This window comes from Periplaneta americana, chromosome 15 (genome assembly GCF_040183065.1).
Source record: "Periplaneta americana isolate PAMFEO1 chromosome 15, P.americana_PAMFEO1_priV1, whole genome shotgun sequence".
Lineage (NCBI taxonomy): Eukaryota > Metazoa > Arthropoda > Insecta > Blattodea > Blattidae > Periplaneta > Periplaneta americana.
Genome location: NC_091131.1, coordinates 170,055,829 through 170,069,108, shown reverse-complemented (window position 1 = coordinate 170,069,108; position 13,280 = coordinate 170,055,829).

Here is a 13,280-nt window from a genome sequence, read left to right as displayed (position 1 = left end):
ATAGTTTCTTCATTATGAGGGAAATGGTTTGAAAATTTAAAAAAATTTTAACTTTCAGAGAACAAGCGACAAACTTACAGACAGGTGGTGTTGACTAGAACTCTCTTGGTGCATATTTTGGGCCATAGCTCGGAAACTAATTTAGGAATTTATCAAATTCTTTCAGACAAAAAGAGAAAATTCTGTACTCCAGATTTTGGACAAAATAAAATATATCTGTTTTTTGTATCAGTTAAGCTGGAAGTTCCCCCTAAAATAATTTTAGGTTACTTTTGTAATATTAGGAGAATCAGTATGAGCATTAAAAAATATATAGCCTGGAACAGAATTCAGCAGCATAACAAGTCGATAATGAATGTATTCTGGGTTTCAATCAAAAATATATGGCAATCCTACATAACAAGATAATCCTGTGCTGTCCAGCAATGGAGGAAAACATATTGGGGTTTTAGTTCGATGGTGTGTGATCTGTCACTGGTATGTTTACAAAACTTTCGTCTGTTAGTACGTGTTGTAGATAGAATAATATTATTTTAGTGTATTTGACCGTTTGTAAGTAGTATAAAGGAATGTATAGGCCTACAGAGAGTTCCCATGCAGACCAGTCCCACTCCAACCTCCAACAAATCTGTTGTAGGATGGCAAGTGGTCAGGTATACTGACAAGTCTGTGCATACTTCTCTACACTGACAAGTCCCACTCCACTCCTTACCGCTTAGCTCCCTCAGGACAGGTGCTCTGCACTACTGTCATTAAGCCGTTGAAACATTACTACCTGGGACTGTTCTGTATAAGAACGCTCTGCAAGTTATATATAAGAAAATAAGTGAATACAGCCTACTGTTAGGCCTATAATACATGTTAGTTCAGTGAAAATAGAATATATTATGTTAGTAGGGTAAATAATTGTAAAATTAGATGAAAAGATTGAAAAATTTCCGTAACAAGGGCAAAAGACCCTTTAAACAGAGTAATATATCTAGGGTTTTGATAAAGAAATGGTGAAAACCTAACCTAAAAAACAGTGAAGAATGGGTTTAAACTGAAAATATGGAAATATTATAACAAAGAACTTCACCTGTGGTAGAATCTGTTCCATCTACAACAAGTGCTAGTCATAAAAATCCAAATTATAGAGCTTTCGAGATTATTATAGATTCAGGCATAATTCAAACAGATCTTGACTGTGCAAAGTAATGTTGTGTTTTCATTGTGGTAAGGGAACTCTAAAGACAAAAATAACTATAATATCAGGCTTTGCCTTTAAAATATTAGTAATCTGTCAGAGTTCTGGCACCTCACTGTTGCATTTTTCACCAAAGAACCGAAAAATGTGTGAATAATTGCTTTTTAACATTTTTTTTAAATTCTGCTTAGACCTTGAAAGTTTTAGATCAGTGATCATCAACTCGCGTATGAGCGGGCGTGGGCAGTGCTTGGCTGATGCGTGCTTACTGTACCAGACAGAGGACTAGTTTGTGACGTTGTGTTGTAGTGAACAGAGGCGGTTCTTGCCATCCATTCAAACAAGAGATGTAAGGAGCAGAAAACACTTCAAAACGTAGGCCACATTGAAGAAATACAACTTACAGATGCATTATACAACTAACAGGAACGAATATGGCAGATACGAAGAGAAGAGCGTGCAGCATTAATTCAACAATTCAAGGAAACTGAGCTAGAAGTTGTTTAAGATCACAGTGCTAGTGAATCGGCTATGTGACTCAGATATAAAATTTCACTTGTAATAGTAAAATATTAGAAACATTTTAAAGATTGAAAATTTGAAGAATGTTTAATTATAACTGAAGAATTTTTCTCACAACAAGTGTAGGAGTTCGAATCTATCAGTTTGTGTCCTTCCACTATGATGCATCCCATCCGAGGTCTAGCCAAGGACGTTCAGGTGCAATTAGTAATTGTTTGTCAGTCTTTCATTTGTTATTCTTTGGCAGTAGATGAAAATACTTATGTGAGCGATAATCCCCAACTGGTGATTTTTGTAAGAGGCGCTATTGAAAACCTTTAGGTTAAGGAGAGTTCTTATATATTGTTCTCATAAAAGATACTACTACTGGTTCCGATATTTTCATGTAGAGGCTGTAGAAATTATTTTGGACTCCCTTGGACTAAACTTATATCCTTGGCAAGCAATGGTGCTCATTCCACGGTTGGAAGTAAAACGGGTGTAATAAGGAGTCTAAGGGACAAAGTGAAAAGCGTTAATTTATCCCATGAAATTATTTCTTAGCGATCTGTCATAATATAGTAAAGTGCGGTGACTAAGTCGTGGCAAATTATTGGATAGGTTGTTTGAACTGAGGGAGGAAACATCATCGTTCACGGAGAAAGAAGAAAAGTCTGTATCATAATTGAAAAATGAAAAAATGAATTTGTGAACTTGCCTTCTTAATGGAATTACCTGAATGCTTTAAAGTGTTTTCTACAAGGTAAGAACAAGATTATTACAAAGTTATATGACAGTGAAGGCGTTTAATATGAACCCATCTCTAATTATGGAACCTTAGCTTAACTGAAAGGATAAGTTACATCACATTTTTCAAAATTAACAACGATATAGGCATACTAGTTTCTTTAGACTTTGGATTTCGAAGAATACATTCACACATCATGCAATCTGCGCCAGGAATTTGATTCGAGATTTAAAGACTAGGAAAATTTTCGATTTGATTTTCGATTATTATTCATAATTGGAACTCATTGATTTACTTTACGATAGTGAATTGAAGGACAAATATCAAAACAAAAGAAGTTGTTTGACTTTTATATGAACTTTCCATGTGTTAGATTTCCCCGATTGTACAGACATACATTTTCGGATTCACATATCTGTGGGAACAGTAATTTTTTCCTATGATGAAGATAAACAAGCCATGTCATGGAAGCCAAGTATCAGATCACAACTTAAAATGTGCTGTCACATTTTGCACTATACAAACAATAGTTCCAAACGTTGAGAAATTGCTGAGGGGAAAGAGAATTAAACAAATCCCGAAAAATCAGTGCTAATGCCATGTTGAGTGGCCTGAATGGAGTTAAATTTCTGCATTACTATTCCTAGGGTTTTTATGTGTTTTGTTCAACATTTTCTTTAACAGAAGCAGTTTATACATTTACAGTAATTGCCATGCATTGCCCGAATAATTAACACGAAATGTGTATTATATTTCTGAAAGTAATTATAAACTTATTAACTTCTAACTTTGTTGAAAATAGGCTACAATGTTTTTTTTTTTTTCAAATTGCTTAAGATAGTTTATTTAGATATTTCCATTCAGCCCGTATCTTTTTTCATCAGAAAACAATCATAAACCTATGCAGTAAATTCATATTGTGGTCCCGCCGCTGAACGTCTTACCTGCCCTGCTACGACTTTCCCTTGCCCAGCGAGCGAGCGGGCAAGGCTTGATGACAACACAGTGCTCTGAGTTGGGGACCACTGTTTTAGATGGAGGAAAAGGAAGGTTAAAAACGACAAAATTCCCATGAACTGAACAGTAATCATCTCCCCACCTCCTATAAAATATTCTACAGAGAGTTCCTCCACCTTTTTCTCCAGAAGAAAAGTGCTGATAAATGTAATATGAAAGAAATTGCACCCAGTACTTGTATGTGCACCGGTGAAAGTAGCAAGGTCATATTTGAAGTTTATTGTGAACACATTTTAAATATGGATCAAGGACATGCAAACAAGGAAACATTTTCTGTTGCTACAGGCATATCAAGCTTGTCTTCTACTGCTTATAGCAGCCATATAGCCTAGGTAAGTAAAATACTTTATCAGAAAAAAAGATTCGATTTCAGTAATGAAGTGCTAAGTGAAACTCATGCTGCAGTTTGACAGGCATATTCTTAAGCAGATTTAAAAAAACGATGATAGTGTGTTGGTATTGACATTGCTGTTGCTGTTGTTGTTATCCAATGCTCCTTAGCAATGAAGCCATCAGCTGTCTTGCAGTCCAGTATTTGCGTAATCTTATGAATGTTCAGGAGAAATTTGCAGTTAACTAGATGGTTTCTGTCCATGGCTTCATCCCTTCCACAAAAAACACAATTTCGTGATTGAATAGTGCCAATCTTATACAGGTGTTTCACCAGGCAATCATGTACACTCAGGAGACGAAAAGGCTCCTACATCAGAATTCCTTAACTTAGGATTATCTGGTATGAGATTGGGATTGAGGAGAAATTGCTACCATGCACGATCTTTAGATAATTCCTTCACTGTAAATGTAAGGTTGGGTTGTAATATGATGTTGTAGTTGGGAATAACTTTCTTAGCAAGCTGGTCTGCTGATTCATTGCCTTCAATTCCACAGTGAGCTGGAATCCATTGTAAAACTATTTTCTTATTATGATTTTGGAGCTGTTTCATCATGTAACTACATTAATACCGGTATGCTTTGAATATTTGAAGTGAATCATTATTGACTATTGCCTGGATAGCGGCTTTGGACTCAGTAAAAATAACAGCACTGGAGAATGTTTTGATTGTTCGAACTATGTTTTTAAGAACAGTGTCTATGACTCCCACATCCCCATCAAAGTTGAATCTTTCGTACACTACTTTTAACATTTGAATATAAATAATTGATTAAATGACGATCTTACTCGTGTTAATTATGTAAGCATGTGCGGCTTACAGCTGTTTCAAAATATACAGAAAACCAACCACCACCACCACCACCACACACATACACAACACATCTAATCACCCCACACAACACAAATATGCTGCATTCAGGACAATGGTACACAGCTTACTCAACATACCCATGAGCCAACAACACTACAATGAAGAAGTGAACACAATCAAATACATAGCACAAGAAAATGGTTACAACCCAAACATAAGGAAGACAAAACAAAAACTGAACAAACACAAAAACACACGAAACACAACATAAACACAAGAACACATCACACTAACATACGAAAACAAAAACACACACAAGATCGCATCCTCATTCAGAAAACAGAAATACAACATAGCATTCAGAACAGAAAACACACTACAAAGACATCTCAACACACAAACAACAAAAAACAAATAAATACAACCACACAGGCGTATACAAACTCACATGCAATAGTTGCGACAGTTTCTACAGTGGACAGACAGGCAGATCATTCCAAACTCGATACAAAGAACACATTAAAGCAATAACCAGAGGACACAATACATTTACATATGCCGAACACATAACTAATGCTAACCACACATACAATAACATAAATACAGACATGGAAATCCTACACATACAACCGAAAAACCAAAAACTCAACACACTAGAACAATACGAAATATACAGACACACTAAAACACACCCTAATCAAATTCTCAACACACAGATCAATTTCAGAACACACACACTATTTAATACAACTTTTCATCACATCAACGCACCCACACAACAGGCAGCAAAGTTGAGATAGCGCCGAGATCTAGTAGACTCTGAGGATGGTGTCGAAAGCACCGAAACAGCTGTAAGCCGCACATGCTTACATAATTAACACAAGTAAAATCGCCAATTAATCAATTATTTGTAGTACCCTTCCCAACTGCTTCATAAAATGAAAAAAGTTACCGATACATATGCCTCCCGCTCCTGAAAATAGCCATCAGTGTACGTTTAATATGAAGCCAGGTTTCAGAAGAATAAATTATTATGAATTGTTTCTAGTGCTAGTTGTTTTGCTTCTACTGAAATTAATATCTCCTTTCTTAAATTCTTCATAAGGCTGATTTCAGAGTTGATATTAACAAATTCTAATGGATTCCTTTTTATTTTAAACTTTTCTATATGATTGGGAAAGTTGAGGTGATTTTTAACTTTATGCACTTTTTGAATGAACCCTTCCTATGTAAATAATTTAGGTGGTAAAGCATTGTACTTTCTCCAATGGTATGTATTTGATAATCTGATTAATTTTGCATGTTGGATTACTGTTTATTATTCAAAATCTTATACCAGAGGTCTCTGATGAGCAAAGCTCGGAACTTGGGGACTTGTGTCTGCACGTGGCTAAACGACTGGACTTCAATGTCAACAAACTCCCTCTTCCAGCACGGAGGTACTGCCAGGTCTGCTAGAAAAGTGGTTTCTGGCTGGAACAACATATTGAAAGTATTATGGTAGGTACATAATTTTATAGCATATATAGGTATTCTTCACCTGACATAATTAGGAACATTAAATCCGGACATTTGAGATGGGCAGGGCATGTAGCACGTATGGGCGAATCCAGAAATGCATATAGAATGTTAGTTGGGAGGCTGGAGGGAAAAAGACCTTTGGGGAGGCCGACATGTAGATGGGAAGATAATATTAAAATGGATTTGAGGGAGGTGGGATATGATGGTACAGACTGGATTAATCTTGCTCAGGATAGGGACCAATGGCGGGCTTATGTGAGGGCGGCAATGAACCTCCAGGCTCCTTAAAAGCCAGTAAGTAAGTAAGTAAACATGAGCAATATATAAAATTTACTGTTCTACTCTGTACATTTTATTACAGTATATGTCCACTCGACATTCGAAGATTTTCGAACCCATAACTTCTTCGCCTGTTAGTTAAACATGATTTGAAACGAGAAACACTTATTTCCACATCACATGAAGTGACGGGAGCAAACTTAAAATATTGAATGATTTGACTATCACTGTTTTCCATTCGATTTTCAAGAGTTGCTAGCTGATCTGATATCTGAGAAAGATAAGTATATCCTAAATTTTTCTCGAAAATAGTTTTCAATTTGTGTATCACTACTAAGGCAGGTCCTCTATGACTTGATCCATGGCTATGGTCAAATTTTCCATCAATTTAAAGGACTCCAATGTCTTTCAATGAATTCCCGTTTCCAACCTCTAGTTTGTGTGTGACACAACTTACAAATTATAAACTCTCCATTCGAAGAAAATAATGCATCTCCTTCGAATTCCTCCACTAAATACTGTACCTAAAATTAGAAAATACCTGTTATTCGAATAGGTATTATAGAAGTTTGAAAATACATTTTTTTAATTTCTCAAAGAGACCATTTACCTGTAATTGTCTTAATGTCATTGGCTTCGACATGACACAGTTTCTTCGTTCGTCTTCTTGCCATTCGATGTGACCACTTTCTTAGTACACACGACTGTCCCTGAGCTCTTGCAGCGTGAGCTTTGTGAATGTTGTACCTGTAACCTTACTCAAGCGCACGACACGCAAGTCCCCAAGTTCCGAGCTTTGCTGATGAGTAAAATGACATTGTAGACACTCCACTGCACTTACAATGGCACTTGTATGATGCGAAGACATTCATCACTGTATTTTATAGGTACTTGTAGTTTTAGATATCTTGACTGGATTAATAATTTGATTTTAAAATTCTTTCAAAATATGGTACCCTGTTGTAGTTTCTATTCCTAATATGAACAGATATGAACCAAAGAAGAATTTGACACTTGGTATATAGACCACAAATCAAGTGGCAAATACAGGGTTGCCAGATTTTAGATCTATCAAGGAGGGACATCCTTCTTCCATCACATACAGTACTTATGTTTTGTCTTAAAGGAAGAGTGAAATGAATGTGGGCAGAGTTGACATTTTCGTGACTGCAAAAAATTATTAAAAATGATCTCTTTGTATGCAGTTAAAGAAACTAATAATATGAATATCAAAATTGCAATTTTAATAAAATAAATATTGTAGGTACAGGTTTCCAAGCACAAAACAATATTTATCTGGCTGTAAGTTACACAACTGGCATCTTTCTGAAGGGCTTGTGACAATAATATGTTATGTCAAATTATTATTAATTCAATGGCTTAATTGTAGTTCTGTCTCATAGATTTCCCCAGCTGTTTATTATTAGCACATATTCCATAAGATAGCATCACATATGAGATGACAAAATATTTAAATTTCAATGTTTTTCATTGATTACAATGACATAAAATTTATTGATAGCTAGATTCATAATTATTTTGTGACTTAACATATACCGCTCTAAACCCATCATTTAACATACAGTACCGGTATACTTTTTCAGAGCTTATATACATATTTATCACTGTACTTTAGCATTTTCAACAAACTATTTTTCCATTATCTGTGCCATGCATTTCTGATGAACATCTCTTTTTAAATTTTCAGGAATATTATATTCACAACTGAATTTGTTGTCACAAACCTTACAGTTGCCAAAATAGATTTTTTTTCTAATGTGCAAACCTATATTGTTAAAAAAATTAATTTAAATTTAATGTAATTATTATTTAGACTGAGTAGAAAATAGTTACTAGGTAACGATAAAATTATACAACTGACGTTAATTTTCTAATGGCGGGACTTTTTGCGTCCCACCTGGAATCGAAGCGGGACTCGGGATTTTTATATGAAAATCGAGACATGTCCCGCCAAATCAGGACATCTGGCAACCCTGGGCAAATATGAAAAACCGTGTTGTTATAGGGGAGACTCAACTAATTCCGCAGCAGTTTCAATTAAAGTTTATTTTCACTCTATCCCAGTGTGAATTTTAGTTTTGAACATGGGTCGACAAATGGTATATCGATGGGCTAGATCTAATATGGTACCATGTATATGATTTTTCCAAAATTTTTAGGAGAGACTTAAAACAGTTTATTATTTATACATTTTATCTATTTGAACCTCTGAATAACACAATAATCAGTAAGAATACTACATTCTTACTGATTGTTGTGCTTTTTCAAGTGTTCATATACCGTATTGACCTGAACATAAGCCTCACTATTTAGCCAATTTTCAACTGCAAAAAATCATACACTTTCGCTACATACACTTTTACATACCATGTGCTGTTTAAAAATTATGGTATGACGCAACAATGCGAAATTCTACCTAGCGTTAAAATTGTGTTTACTTATTGTTCCATAAGCTTGTAATTTTCAGCTCAGTTTCAGTAAAAAGTTGGGTAATGGTAAGAAAGCTGATATGAATGATCATTTGGAGCGAAAAGCATCATCATACCAAGGAATTCGGCATAGCTACGATGCAAGTTCAAACTTGCAGTTGTGCGTTATGCCAAAACCACAACTAACAGAAAGACCGGAAGAAAGTATGGATTGGACGAATCTAATGTGCGACGTTGGGTTGCTTCAGAAGAAAAATGGAAAAAAGCAGTTTCAACGAGAAAATCGTTCAGGAGATCAAAATGTGGCAAATATCCGGAACTTGAAGCTAGAATTCTTTCCTATGTGCAAAATAAGAGGAAAGATGGAATGTCTATCACACGAGAAATAATCCAACTGAAGAAAATAGTGAGAATGAGAGTGATGAAGTGAATACTGACAGTGAATACGACAATAAAGGTAATGTGTTAGGTGCGAGTGTGCTGTACCATTTGTTAGGAAAAATGTTTACGTGTAAGTACAAGAAAATAAATGTTTCTTCCCTTAATCCAAGTGCAGCTTATATTCGTGAATAAACTTTTTTTTTTTCTTTTTCCTCTTCGAATATTAATAGTGCAGCTTATATCTGTGGACGACTTATTTTCGGGCCAATACGGTAGATAGAATGTATAAATAATAAATAGTTTTAAGTCTCTCCTGAAAATTTTGAAAAAAATCATGTGGTATTAGACCTAGGCCATCGGTATCCTCCTAAACCAAAACATTGCAATATTAAGCGTGTAACTATAGTGGAGTTTACACATTTTTCCATGGTGTGCGACATATATCTAAAAGGTAAGCAATATACGAGGGCTATTTTTTTTTTTAAACCTTTGATACGGCATGAAATGAAAACCAGAGTGACTAGCAAAATAATTTTATTGACAAAAGTTGAGTACACCTTTAACCTACTTTTCAACATAATTACCATGAAGATTGAAACATTTGTCATACCGATGCACCAGCTTTTCAACACCTTCTGCAAAAAAAGTTCTCATCTATCCGTGGAGCCAAGTCTGCATGGTGTCCCAAAACTCCTCATTGGAGTGAAAATGCTATTCCCCCAACCACTTCTGAAGGGATCAAACACTTCCTATTAAAATCACTGAAGAAGTTTTTAGTTGATGTAGCAGATTGCGGGCTGCCATTGTCATGCAGCAAGACATCATCAGAAGACAGCATGCAGTCACAACAGTGGATGGAGGCAGCATTCCACGACATAATACAGAGCTGTAATTCCCGATGTGGGCAGTTTGGCAGAAAAGTGCTGAGATGTAATTCCCGATGAAGGCAGTTTGGCAAAAAAGTGTGGAGATGTAATTCCCCATGTAGGCTGTTTGGCAAAAAAGTGTGGAGATGTAATTTTGGATGTAGGCAGTTTGGCAAAAAAGTGCGGAGAGGTAATTCTCGATGTAGGCAGTTTGGCAGAAAAGTGCGGAGATGTAATTTTGGATGTAGGCAGTTTGGCAAAAAAGTGCGGAGAGGTAATTCTCGATGTAAGCAGTTTGGCAGAAAAGTGCGGAGATGTAATTCCCCATGTAGGCTGTTTGGCAAAAAAGTGTGGAGATGTAATTTTGGATGTAGGCAGTTTGGCAAAAAAGTGTGGAGAGGTAATTCTCGATGTAGGCAGTTTGGCAGAAAAGTGTGGAGATGTAATTTTGGATGTAGGCAGTTTGGCAGAAAAGTGCTGAGATGTAATTGCCGATGTAGGCAGTTTGGCAGAAACGTATGGAGATGTAATTGCCGATGTAGGCAGTTTGGCAGAAACGTATGGAGATGTAATTGCCGATGTGGGCAGCTTGGCAGACATAGTGTGAAGATGTAATTGTGGATGTAGGCAGTTTAGCAGACATCGTGCAGAGACGTAATTCCCAATATAGCTAGTTTGACATAATGCGGAGTTGTTATTGTTGATGACAATGGTAAGAGGAATATATGTAGGCTAAGTTGTGTAAGGATTAGATTTTAATTTTGCTATTAGATGGGAAATGAATATGGACTTTTGAAATAAGTCGAGAATTTATATGACCGAATGTGTTAGAGAGAGAGATGGCCTATTAGTTAGGAGAAAGGGAACAGAAATTTAATGGCATAGCACCACGACCATGAAAATTGTCCAGTTCTTTTCTTAATCTGTCGGCCGCATCAGCCTTTTGTGTCAATGCAATCAAATTATCTTCTATGCCACTGTACAATTGCAATTTTTTTCTTAGGTCTTCAACTTCCAACCTTAAATTTTGTACAGTAACTGTTCTTTCTCTTCTAATTCCTTTACAATTCTCTAGTAGTTTTCAACTCCCTTTTTATTTCGTCATATGTCCCACTGAGACTCTGTTTAAGACCAATATTTTCACGCAGTAGTTTGTCTCTCTGATCCCTGATGTCTCCCAGTATGTAAAGATTTCCTTCCAAATCAATGATATTGTTCTTCAGTGCAGCTTCTTCCTGTTTACTGCCACACAAATCCTGTTTTAATTGCTTTTTTTGTTTTGTAAGAACTTGATTTTCTTTCTTCAAGTCATTTACATGTGACTCTAACACTGCCAATTTTCCAGCCAACCTACCTTCGTCTTCTTCAATGACTTTGAAATATTCTTTCAGTGTCCGCAACTCTTGCTTAAGCTGTGCTGATGCTTCATCCGAAGTTCATCTGAACTTCAGTAGCAGCAAATTTATCTTTCATACCGAAGCCTGGTTTAGCTTGCGAAGCCTTCAGATGTACCACTGCTTCTTCCTTCTCTTTCCTTTATCTGTCCTGTAAAGTAATTTACGATTAATGTTGAAGAACTAGTAAAGTTCTAGATTTAGTTTCTTGCTTTCAAGATCCAATAGAAGTATACACCCCTCACAAATATTGGATGTAAGAACTTTGAATTCTGCTAATATTGGGAGTGATCATAAGTTAGTTCTCTGCAAAATACGTTTATGCATTCAAAAGCAGAAGATGAAACGTAATAATTTTGTAATGAAACTTAACAGAGAACTTCTTGAAGATCCCAGTATCCAAGATCTTTTTCAAAGAAGATTAGAAAATTCCATTAAAGAAAATGGAATATCAGAAGAGAACACAATAGACGACAATTGGAAAATCTTGAAAGAAAACATTATAAAAGTAGCAGAAGAAGTTTTAGGACGTAGGAAAGTAGGAATATCCAATACAAAGAAGAGGGATACTCCATGGTTCTGCGAAGAAATTAAAGACATAGCCCAGAAGAAGAAAGAGGCCTACTTAAGAGCTAGATCTCAAAATACAAAATCAGCTTACGATATATATATATATATATATATATATATATATATATATATATATATATATAAGAAAATTAGAAATGAATGTAATAGTCGAATCAGAGAAATAAGCAAGAGTATTGGCAGGCATATACTAGTGACATGCAAAGAGATTTTTATGGAGCACAAAAAAGAATTTGGAGAATGATACGTAACCAACGGAAAGAATCACTTGAATATATTAATTGTACTAAAAATAGAGGACGAGGTATGGGTAAAATACTTTACAGATTTATTTTCATCAGATGAAAAGGAACCATCATTAGAAGAGACATGCACAACTATTGTAGAACCTAGAGAAGAAGATGTGATCAGTGTAATTAAAAAACTGAAAAATCGAAAATCTGCTGGTCCCGACGAAATAACGAACGAAATGCTAAAATATGGAGGAGAAACCCTGCATAAAGAAATTGTGAAGCTACAGAAACAGATTTTTACAAATTCAAGTATACCTCAAGAATGGAAAACAAGTATTTTGATACCTATATTTAAAAAAGGTAATAAACAAATACCTGATAATTATAGAGGAATCAACCTCCTAAATACAGTTCTAAAAATAACGACTAAAATTATACACAGTAAACTATCAGAACTTATCACACTAAGTGATGAGCAACAGGGATTTCGTGTAGGCCGATCATGCACTGATGCCATTTTTATAGTCCGACAGATTACCGAAAAGGCCTTGGAGTTCAACAAACCAGCATTTTTATGTTTTATCGATTTAGAAAAAGCATTTGACTCTTTGCAGTTAAATACCATTTTAAAAATCTTAACTAAAAACAATGTACCAGATGGGCTGATTGCTCTTATTTTAAATATATATTCAGACAATACAGTAAGGATCAAAGTAAACGATCACCTAACAAATGCAATAGGTGTTAACAAAGGTGTTCATCAGGGAGACTCACTGAGTCCTTTACTTTTTATTATGGTAATGGAAGAAATAATTAACCCTTGAGAGCTCGCGCACGGTCTTTTCGACCGGGTGTGATAAATGTTCAGCTTCTGCTTCAAGGTCACTTGAGTTCTGCCGTTCACCCCTTCA